Below are 10,095 nucleotides of genomic sequence, written 5' to 3'. Positions count from 1 at the left end.
GATGTGGACTAGGAAAGTTCCAAATCTAGACCACATCAAGATTTGGGGTTGCGAGGCTTTCGTGAGGCGTAAGTCTCACGACAAGCTCAAACCTCGAAGCGAGAGGTGTATTGTCATTGGCTACCCACAAAAATCCTTTGGTTACCTCTTCTACAGACCCAGTGAGAATGTGGTCTTTGTGACAAGGAGAGGAGTGTTTTGTGAGAGAAAATTTATAAGCCAAGGAAATAGTGGGAGGCAAATTGACCTTGAAGAACATCAAGAGCTAAGCGGTGAACGAACCTCAAACACTAGCGACCAACCTGAGGAGGAAACTCTTGTTGAGCCGATAGATGAGTCCATACCTCCAAGGCGTTCCACTAGAGTTAGGAACACACCTGATTGTTATTATGGTTATCACATCACTACTGAAGGTGATGCATTTATCAGTGACAGTACACTGATAGATTTGGATGAACCTAATAACTACAGGGAAGCCATGGTAGGCCCCGAGTCTGCTAAATGGTAGGAGGCTATGGCAACGAGATTCAGTCCATGTATGACAATCAAGTTTGGAACTTGGTTGACAATGTACCAGGTCGTAAGACAGTTTGGTGCAAATGGATCTTCAAGAAGAAGACCGACATGGATGGGAAGGTGCATACTTACAAAGCACGACTAGTGGCGAAGGGCTTTACTCAAACTCCGGGAGTTGACTATGATGAGACCTTTTCACCAGCAGCGAAGATCAAGTCTATTAGAGTTTTGCTAGCCATAGCCACATTTCATGATTACGAAATATGGCAAATGGATGTCAAAACTGCTTTCCTTAATGGAAAGTTGGCTGAGGATGTTTACATGAATTAGCCAGAGGGTTTTGTCAATGCAAAGTACCCTAATAGAGTGTGTAAGCTTGAGAAATCCATTTATGGATTGAAACAAGCATCTCGTAGATGGAATCTTTGCTTCGATGAGAAAGTCAAAGAGTTTGGTTTTACGAGGAGAGAGGATGAGTCATGTGTATATGTTAGGGCTAGTGGGAGTATAATTAGCTTTTTGGTACTGTATGTGGATGACATACAACTCATAGGAAATGACATCCCAACTTTGCAGGAGGTTAAGTCCTGGCTTTGGAAGTGTTTCACTATGAAGGTCCTTTCAGAATCTACATATATCGTAGGGATAAGGATACTCTACAAAAAAATGATATTTAGTGGCATATATTTTTAATGACATATATTTTTTATGCCACTATAATATGTTTTTAGTGGCATAATTTATATGCCACTATAAAATTAATAGATTTAACATCACTTAACAATTTATGTCACTAATATTAAAATTTAATAATGACATATAAAATTTAAAATGCCACTCGAACTCTATATTTTGTGTCATATGCTCATATATTTTTAAATATGGTTAAAGTTGTATGGGATGATTTTATTGATTTATTTTGTGCCACTAAAGAAATTAAATATGTTCCACTAAAGAAATTAAATTCATTGTTCGTATTAACCAAACGAAAGTGAATCGGCCGTAATAAATTTGGTGTTTCCCCAATTTCTTATACGCATCCCTTTTACTTCGTAGTTGTTAAAGAGCAGAGTTTGAACAATATTTTTCCCCCAATCTCGTCACTCTCTTCTCTCCCATACCTAACACCACATGGCATCACCACCACTGCTACACCGCACCACTGTGCACCACAGATTTAAACTTCAGCCAACGAATCTCCCTCTATTCTCCACTCGACTTTAGTTAGGTATTATTTTATTCACTCTGATCACCGAATTTGGTTCTCTTTATTCCTTTTTAGATTATAAATCTGAATAGCGCCTTCGAGTGCAATAATTTAAAGGAAGTTGTAAAATCAGATAGCCATTCCTTTAGTCGATTTTTGGTAGAAATTATTTATAAACCTCTACATCTTAGTAGAAAGTTTTGTAAGTAGTTGCACTTTTCATTTGCAATCTTTCTAGTTGAAGATGAATCTCTTGAGTTTTGGAATTCTAGACATTTGTTTATCAAACATGATATGGTCGTAATTACCTTCAGATAACTCATCAGCATCAATTTCGTGCAAAAAATAACTAGAATCTATCACATATGTGCATGTGTATGCAAAATTTCACTCAAGAATACCTTATAATTGTCAAAATTTGTGTTACATATCTAAATTTACTAGTCGGTCCAATTTGATCGGTCATAATGATGTGGTATTCACATGGTGTCATGTTAAAGGCAACCATCTTTTTTTTGCTGAGTTGACCATATGGATATCCCTTCAGCATGGTGCCTGTAAAATTGGTCAATGTTTGATTAAGTGGAGTGACTCCATGAGTCCATGGAACTTATTAAAAAGTTCGGTACTATTTAGTAACATTAACCTTTCCTGCTTATATGTTAAAAAGGTTCATTTAATAGTCCTAACTTAATCATTCAAAAGCATGTTTATTTTATTGTTCATAATGACACTAATGTGCACTACTTTGTACTTGTTGCAGGATGCACTCGAGTGGATGGTAATTTTTTTAAACAAGTGAGGTGAAATTACCTTTATACCCTAATTTTCATTTTTCTCCATTTGACTCGTTCTTATTGTTGCTGCTAATCATCTATCACTCTTTTTTACTTTCATTAGGGACAAATTATCATATGAGAAATTTGGTGCATTTTTAGCAAATGTGAAGGAATTAAATCAATATTGACACAATTAGGACTAGATTAATTAGTAATTTAGTATGCCTAGTCTTCGAACCATTAGATTCCAAGAAAAGACCATAATACCCTTTTAAATCTTTATTACACCAGGGCTTCAAATAGTCAAACAACATATTAATATCCTTGTGCTATTGTTGTTAGTTTAAGCATATCTAACAGGTTTGACATGACCCTAAAAAAGATAATTTTGCCATTTTTTCTTATATTTTCACCATAACATCTGGGCCTATGTTGTTCTTTAATCCAAAAAGGCTAAGCCACATCCAATTACAGCAATGGTAATAGTTGCAAAACTAAAGGATAAAAAATAAATTTCTTGATTTAAGATTATTAAGAACACGAAATAAAATTACAACATAGTGAGGGTCAATCCTGATAACATGATAATTTCATCTTGTGTGTTGCGAACAAGCTTTAAACTTGTTCCATATTTTGCATGTGTACGTAGATTCCTTTCCCAATATGGACCTCGACATTTGTTTTATCTTTCTCTTGTATACCTAATGCAGTTTTATTTTTGCAACTTATCTTGGTATTGCTTTTGTCTCCAGTTTGTTCTTATCAACATGGTTTTATTATTTATTCTATAAATGTATTATTTAACTGTATTTTGAATCGTCTTTGTTTATTTTTGGATAGGAAATTGCTAGTATTGATTATAGAGTATGCGATAACATGATTTATTCAACCTAGCATGAAGTTTTGGGAAGAAGTTTATCTACAATTAAGTTTAAAAAAATTTCTTTCGATTTGACATATTTGATTCAAAAAAGTTCAAAAATATTGATAAAAACAATGGAAATTTTATTATGTTTTATGTGCTGCAATTTAATTATTCTATAGTTTATATTATAGATAAAAAAAATTATGTAGATATAAATAGCCTAAATTATAAAATATCATGGAGTATTTATGGGTGTAAAAGGTGTCACAAAACAATTTTTGTATTATGGCAAATAATTAAGTGTCACTAAAGTCTTAAAATGTGTAATTAAAAGTAGCATGAAATCTTGAATCGAATGAGAATTCAATGGCACAAAATAGCATAGAATATGTGCCATAAAAATGTTTCTTCTATTGTGACAAATAAAAAAAGTGACACTAAAATCCTAAAAAATTGCAGTGACAAAAGCTAAAAGTGACACTAAAGGGTTTTAGGGGGAGCGTTTCTAGTGGCACTTATTATATGTGTCGCGAATTCTCTTAGAAACCTTTAGTGGCATTTTTTTGGGTTTTTAATGGCACCTTTTTTGTGCCACTAAATAACATATTTTTTGTAGTGATACTGAGAGACAGGAGTAAAAGACTAATTGGACTTAGTCAGAGTACCTACTTGGATAAAGTGTTGAAGAGGTTCAACATAGATAATTCCAAGAAAGGGGAGTTACCGATCGAGCACAATGCTAGACTGAGTAAAACTCAGAGTCCGAGTACAGAGGCTGAGATAGCTGAGATGAGTCGATTACCATATGCTTCCGCTATTGGCTCGATCAAGTATGCTATGACTTGTACTCGTCCTGATGTGGCCTTTGCTTTGAGCATGATCAGCAGATATCAGGGAAACCCTGGCAAGGCTCATTAGACTATAGTAAAGAATATTCTCAAGTACCTATGGAGGACTAAGGACTGGGTTCTTACTCTCAATGGGAGTGATGACTTGAGAGTAGTAGGTTATAGTGATGCTAGTTTTGAAACTGATAGGGATAATTTCTGCTCTCAGTCAGGTTGGGTCTTTACCCTGAATGGAGGAGCAATTACTTGAAAAAGTTCCAAGCAGGAGACAGTAGCTGATTATACTTGTGAATCAGAGTACATAGCAGCAAGTGAAGCGGCAAAGGAGGCGATATGGCTAAAGAACTTCATTGGAGACCTTGGAGTTGTACCAGCTATACAGGAGCCTAAGGAGATTTTTTTGTGAAAGCAATAGTGTGGTTGCCTTAGCCAAGGAAGCAAGAGATCATGGTAGATCCAGACACATTGACAGAAAATATCACTTCATAAGACACAAGACAGAAGAAGGACTCCTCGTGGCAAAGAGGGTATCCACAGAAGAGAACCCTGCAGATCCCCTCACGAAGGGACTGGCTAGGGTTAGACATTTGAAGTATGGGAGGAGCATCGGGCTGAGAGGCAATATTAGTTTTAATAATTAGATAGCTATTTCTAAAACTTGTAAAATGTAATTGACATTTGATGACTAAATAAAAGTTGTTGTTTATTTATATGTGAAGTGTTACTATCTTATGTTAAATCATTTACTATTGTTTCAACTTTGCATGTTTTGACTTCCAGAATAATTGTTTTATTCAAAACTTTCCACAATCGGTCATATGTTGGAAGTAGGTATTGAATTAAGATTGTCATGAATTTGGCTTGTATGATTTGTCTAAAGTGCATTAGAGATTGCAATGGTTGATGCAACATTCATGAGTGCTCATAAGGTCTGATTATTGGATTAAACCCACGCTCACTTGTATCACTTCATGGAATTTATCTCGAGTGATTGTGAGACGGTAATATCATATATATCTTCAAACCTAGACATGTGAGTTGTTGACTATGAGTTGGTTATCCATTGATTGTATGAAAACGCATCAGTAACTTGATGTCATAAAACGTGCTTTTGTGCATAACTCAATAAGTAGTTAGTACAAGCATATGAGTCAAAGTTTATATGTTCCTTCTAGCAATAGAAGCGATATCTGGGGCCCGTCGATGATTTGGTTTTGACTTATGTGTCGGGCCCGGTCAGAACCTAATAGATGTGTTCAATTTAGTTCTATGTCAAACAAATCTGAGATCGAGAAACAACTGCTGGACAATAAGTACGACATTGTTCCATGTATTTGTCCAGCTGATATCTTGAGAACAGAGGATTATATGATCACTTATCTTAAATGGTATTTCATAGTTGAATAGAGTTTTAAAGAGATATGATTGTTGGTTGGTTCCTGAAGTTATACTTGCAACTATAGTTATCAGACTTATCCAAGCAGGAGATTGTTGGATAAGGTGTCTTAGTTCGTAACTATATTTAGTATGAACATGACCCGACCCGGCATGGTCTATTTGGGTTGCACTTCACCTAACAATTTGTGTGGATATACTTTTGAGAATAAGATGTTTATGATCTATTATTATAAGTTATAATATATTAATATGAAGTCATATTATTTAATTAGTGTTGATCAAGAATTAATTTTGGAATTAATTTAGTGATTAAAAGAGGCTAATTAAACAAGGACTCTTAAATATATATGGATTGGGCAAAGATTTATCTAGGATGGGCTAAGAGTATATGGAAGTCCATGGATAGTCCATGGAGCTTTTAACCCATGGATCCTAGGTAAATGAAGAGTCATGGTTATTAAGGTTTAACCCTAATCCTCCATACTATATAAAGAGGTCCTTGGTTCTAGAATTGGCACTAGTGTGTGTGAGAAACAAGAGAGGACCGATTTTAGTGAGAATCATATTCTCTCAAGTATTTCCAAATTGTTTTGGGTGATTTGTGACACCACTTGAGGTATCCACACTATTGGTGCTAGGCTAAAAACTCCAAGCAATCAACTACAAAAGAAAGGTATGTTATTCTACTTAAAGTTTTATATTAAAAGTACCCCATAACATGCTAGTTAGGTTGTAAACCTTGGAAAACAAATTTGCATGTATTTTAGAGAAAACATAGATCCAAGGTTTCTAGGGATGCATGTACACCATTGGAGTGTTAGAATGCTCAAAATCCAACACAAACAATATATATATATATATATATATATATATATATATATCACTAATTTAAATAATCAGTCATTGTTAATTTAATTAGTCTCTTTTGATCACTAAATTAATTCCAAATTAATTCTTGATCAATACTATTAAATAATATGATTTCACAATTAATATATTATACTTATAATATATTAATAAATCACAATAACCTCTTTCTCAAATATTCTTCTTGTCAAATTGTTCTGGAGAAGGCAACCCAAATGGACCATGCTACTCTTAGGTCAAGTACATACCAATTATAGTTATGGGCTTAGACACTTAATCCAACAGTCTCCCACTTGGATAAGTCTAATAACTATTATTGCAAGTACGACTCTATGATCCCGACTAGCAATCGGAGCTCTTAAAAGTCGTTGCTAAACTTTGACCTAGTCAATGACGCGTCCATTAGATAAGGAATCATATATTACTCCATTCTAGATATCGTATGGACTGAGACATGGATTATAATCATTCTCTTTGTCCATTTGTTGTTTCCTGATTTCCAATTTATGACGACTGACTAATTGAACAAATCAAATCAGTCCAGGCTTGGCCAAGTGCTTAGGGTTGTCATCACTAAATCATCGAATAGCCCATAGATATCGCTTCAATCCCTCTAAGGGTAAAAGGAATGGATAAAATTTAACTCATATGCTTGATCTATCTACTCATCAAATCATACACAACAATATGTTTTATAACACCAAGTTACTAGAGCGTTTACATATTATCAATGTGCAACCTACTTGTAAACAGCAACTCATGTCTCTCCGTTTCAAGAATATAAGATATTATCATCTCACAATCACTCGTGATAAAATCCATGAAGTTATTAAATGAGCATGGGTTTAATCTACTACTCGAATATTATTCCAGGAGTACTCATGAACACTGCAGCAAACTTATGCTATGTCTAAAACACCTAGACAATCTATAGTCAGATTCATAACAGTCTTGCCTCAATACCTACTTCCAAAGTATGATCGACTGTGTATAGTTTGAATAATCTTATTACTCTGGAAGTCAAAACATGCAAAGTGAAACACAAGAATAATCGAATCCAATATGATCTCAGAACTTATGAATATAAATAAAACACCTTTTATTTAATCACCATATTGATTAGACATTATTCATTGTATAATGTTTCGATTAATCAACTTAATACTTGAATTAAAACAATAGTCATCCCATGCTCCAAGCATGCACACTATGTTTATCTATGGTCATATCTTTATGAAATAGATCAATTAAAATATTTCCAATGATGCTTATTTCACAAATCCAGATCCTTATTGCAAGTGTAAGAATATCATATTCTTGTCACTGCTAGAAGTTAGAATTTAAACTATCATGCAATGATTCCTTTTGTAATTTCCAGGTACAAACGTCACAGAGACTTTGCCAACGATATTACAAAGTATTCCTTTGGGGATTGTCACAAGAACAATTCCATGGAGCGAAGTCTTACATTCAAAGTACATTCCTTTGAACATCCTTCTTGCATAAAAGTTTCTAACTTTCACACAAATTCTTAATATCCAACTCCCAATATGGAAACATTTCCATATTTTCCATATGACAATTCATTATTAATAGAATCCTATATATTCATAATAATGTCAATATGGTCCATCCATTACAATACTTCCAATTGCCCACAAGCAACCAATCTTTGGTGAACCTTAGATTGTTCTTAGCAATTGTTTAACAACTTTAGTCATATCCGGTTCTGGTCCTTTTTCCTTCTTAATGCCTTAAGCATTTGGAAAATTCAGAACACATAAATATTATAGCATATGCAATCGATCCTATACCCGAAGCATATGGGATAAGATTTATAATGTCTTACATAAAGACATGATACTTTACCAGTCTCTTGCTATAATATTTCCATATATAGAATTTCCTTATGTTCAACCATTCCAACATAACATTCATATACATCCTTGACTAAATTTGGTTAAAATCTAACAATCTAAGCTTTTAGATTTGAAATGAAGTATCAGTTCCTCTCCATTAATTATAGCAAAACAACTTTTCAAACTCTGCAACTTTACGAATTGAAACTTTTGTTTTCTATAATTAACATTGCTAACTTGCAACACTTACCATAATGATTATGCTCCTACTTAGCATAACAATTATTTCTTTAATAGCATAACACTTACGCTCCCACTAGCTTTGACATGTACCCAGAAATAAGTTAGACTTCTAGACATCAATACTTGTTGACTTTCTTACCAATGTTCAGATTTTTGATACAAGATGTTTCGATTAGACTTTATCTAGGCTTCTCAAACTCATACACCTTTCCTTAGATAGCTCACACGTGTGTCTAAACAATTCCAAAACTTACAGTAATAAGTCCCGAATGTTTTAGACCTTTTGCCATTTCTCATAATTCAAACTATGAAGAGGGATGTCGTAATCATAATCGAATTTGAGAATGCAAATATCAAAAATGCTATCTCCTTAAAATCTACTTAGTGAAAGAGTTTCCTCACAATCATTTTCATGAATTGGAGAGAAACCTTATGACACTTAGATTTTATGGTGTATGTGTTCCTATCCATGTGAATTTGTCATAACCATAATCACAAGACAAGGTTAGTAACAAATCCAAACTCATATTAACTAAACTTGTTCAATCTTAATTTCTTGCCACCTGGCAGCTCAAGGCCTACCATTGCTTCCAAGATGTTATGCAAACAATTGGGCACTCATAGAACTCACATGCATAGTCAACTTTAACTAGAATGGGCACAGAAACATGAATATGCCAAAACGATAAGTTAAAAACCTCAATTCGTGGGCTAGTGATTTAACAATAGGGTTAGTCTTGATTAGTTCTTGAATGTTTTCAAGATCTTTAAGACTCCCACTAACCTCTTGACATATAAGATTCTCTTTTCAAGAATCATTCCTTGACAAACAAATATTCAAGAGTTAGTGCACTTTCTTTTCAAGACAAACACTTCACACAATTGGTCTTAGTTTGTCTTTGTCTTATCGAAGACATCACAACTTACCAATTTCAAAGGTACAAGACTAAGAAACATTTTACTCTACATTTGATAAGTGTTATAAACCTTTTTTAAAAGTATGTCACTCAAGGCTCGATCTTGGAGAACGACTCTAAGACTCGATTTTCGAACGAAGTATGATTCTTGAGTTAACTATTTCAACAATTCATGATTCGACTACTTAGCCATACAAATGCACTAAGATGTCCTTAGAGGATCAATTGTCATATGGTTCCATAATCACTAAGATGATCATAAAACACGATGCTCAAGTACTCTCCCTTCCTTTCAGATTGGAGAAACTTAATTTTATCTTTCTGCTCCATTTGATTCTTCTTATTCGTTCTACCACACATTGAAACTTTTCCAATGATTCAAAATTACACTTAATCTTGTAAGTATAACCATGTTTACTAAACTTTTAGTAAATCATAACGACTAGTCTTATCGTTCTTTGTGGTGGACCTGACCAGCGCACAACCAAGTGTACCCGATCCCCTAGTCCTTCACTTGACTCACATATACATGTGAACAAGGAATTACTCCTAATTTCCCAAAGACGGAGGTTCTTATTCATCACACAACACAAGTT

At 34.1% G+C, this 10,095-nt stretch overlaps 1 long non-coding RNA gene across 1 annotated transcript; it reads left to right on the top strand.

Annotated features, from left to right (window-relative positions):
* The first annotated feature begins 1,520 nt into the window (after positions 1-1,520).
* LOC145074963 (uncharacterized) lies at positions 1,521-4,925 on the top strand. Its single transcript, XR_013692220.1, has 3 exons — positions 1,521-1,744; positions 2,487-2,526; positions 3,343-4,925. It is a non-coding gene; the product is annotated as an uncharacterized LOC145074963 (long non-coding RNA).
* Positions 4,926-10,095: the final 5,170 nt, after the last annotated feature.

The sequence above is a fragment of the Lactuca serriola genome, chromosome 9 (genome assembly GCF_051521515.1).
Source record: "Lactuca serriola cultivar US96UC23 chromosome 9, Lser_US96UC23_V15, whole genome shotgun sequence".
NCBI classification, from domain to species: Eukaryota; Viridiplantae; Streptophyta; class Magnoliopsida; order Asterales; family Asteraceae; genus Lactuca; species Lactuca serriola.
Note: the sequence above shows the minus strand (reverse complement) of the source record. Positions and strands in the feature narration are given on the sequence as shown.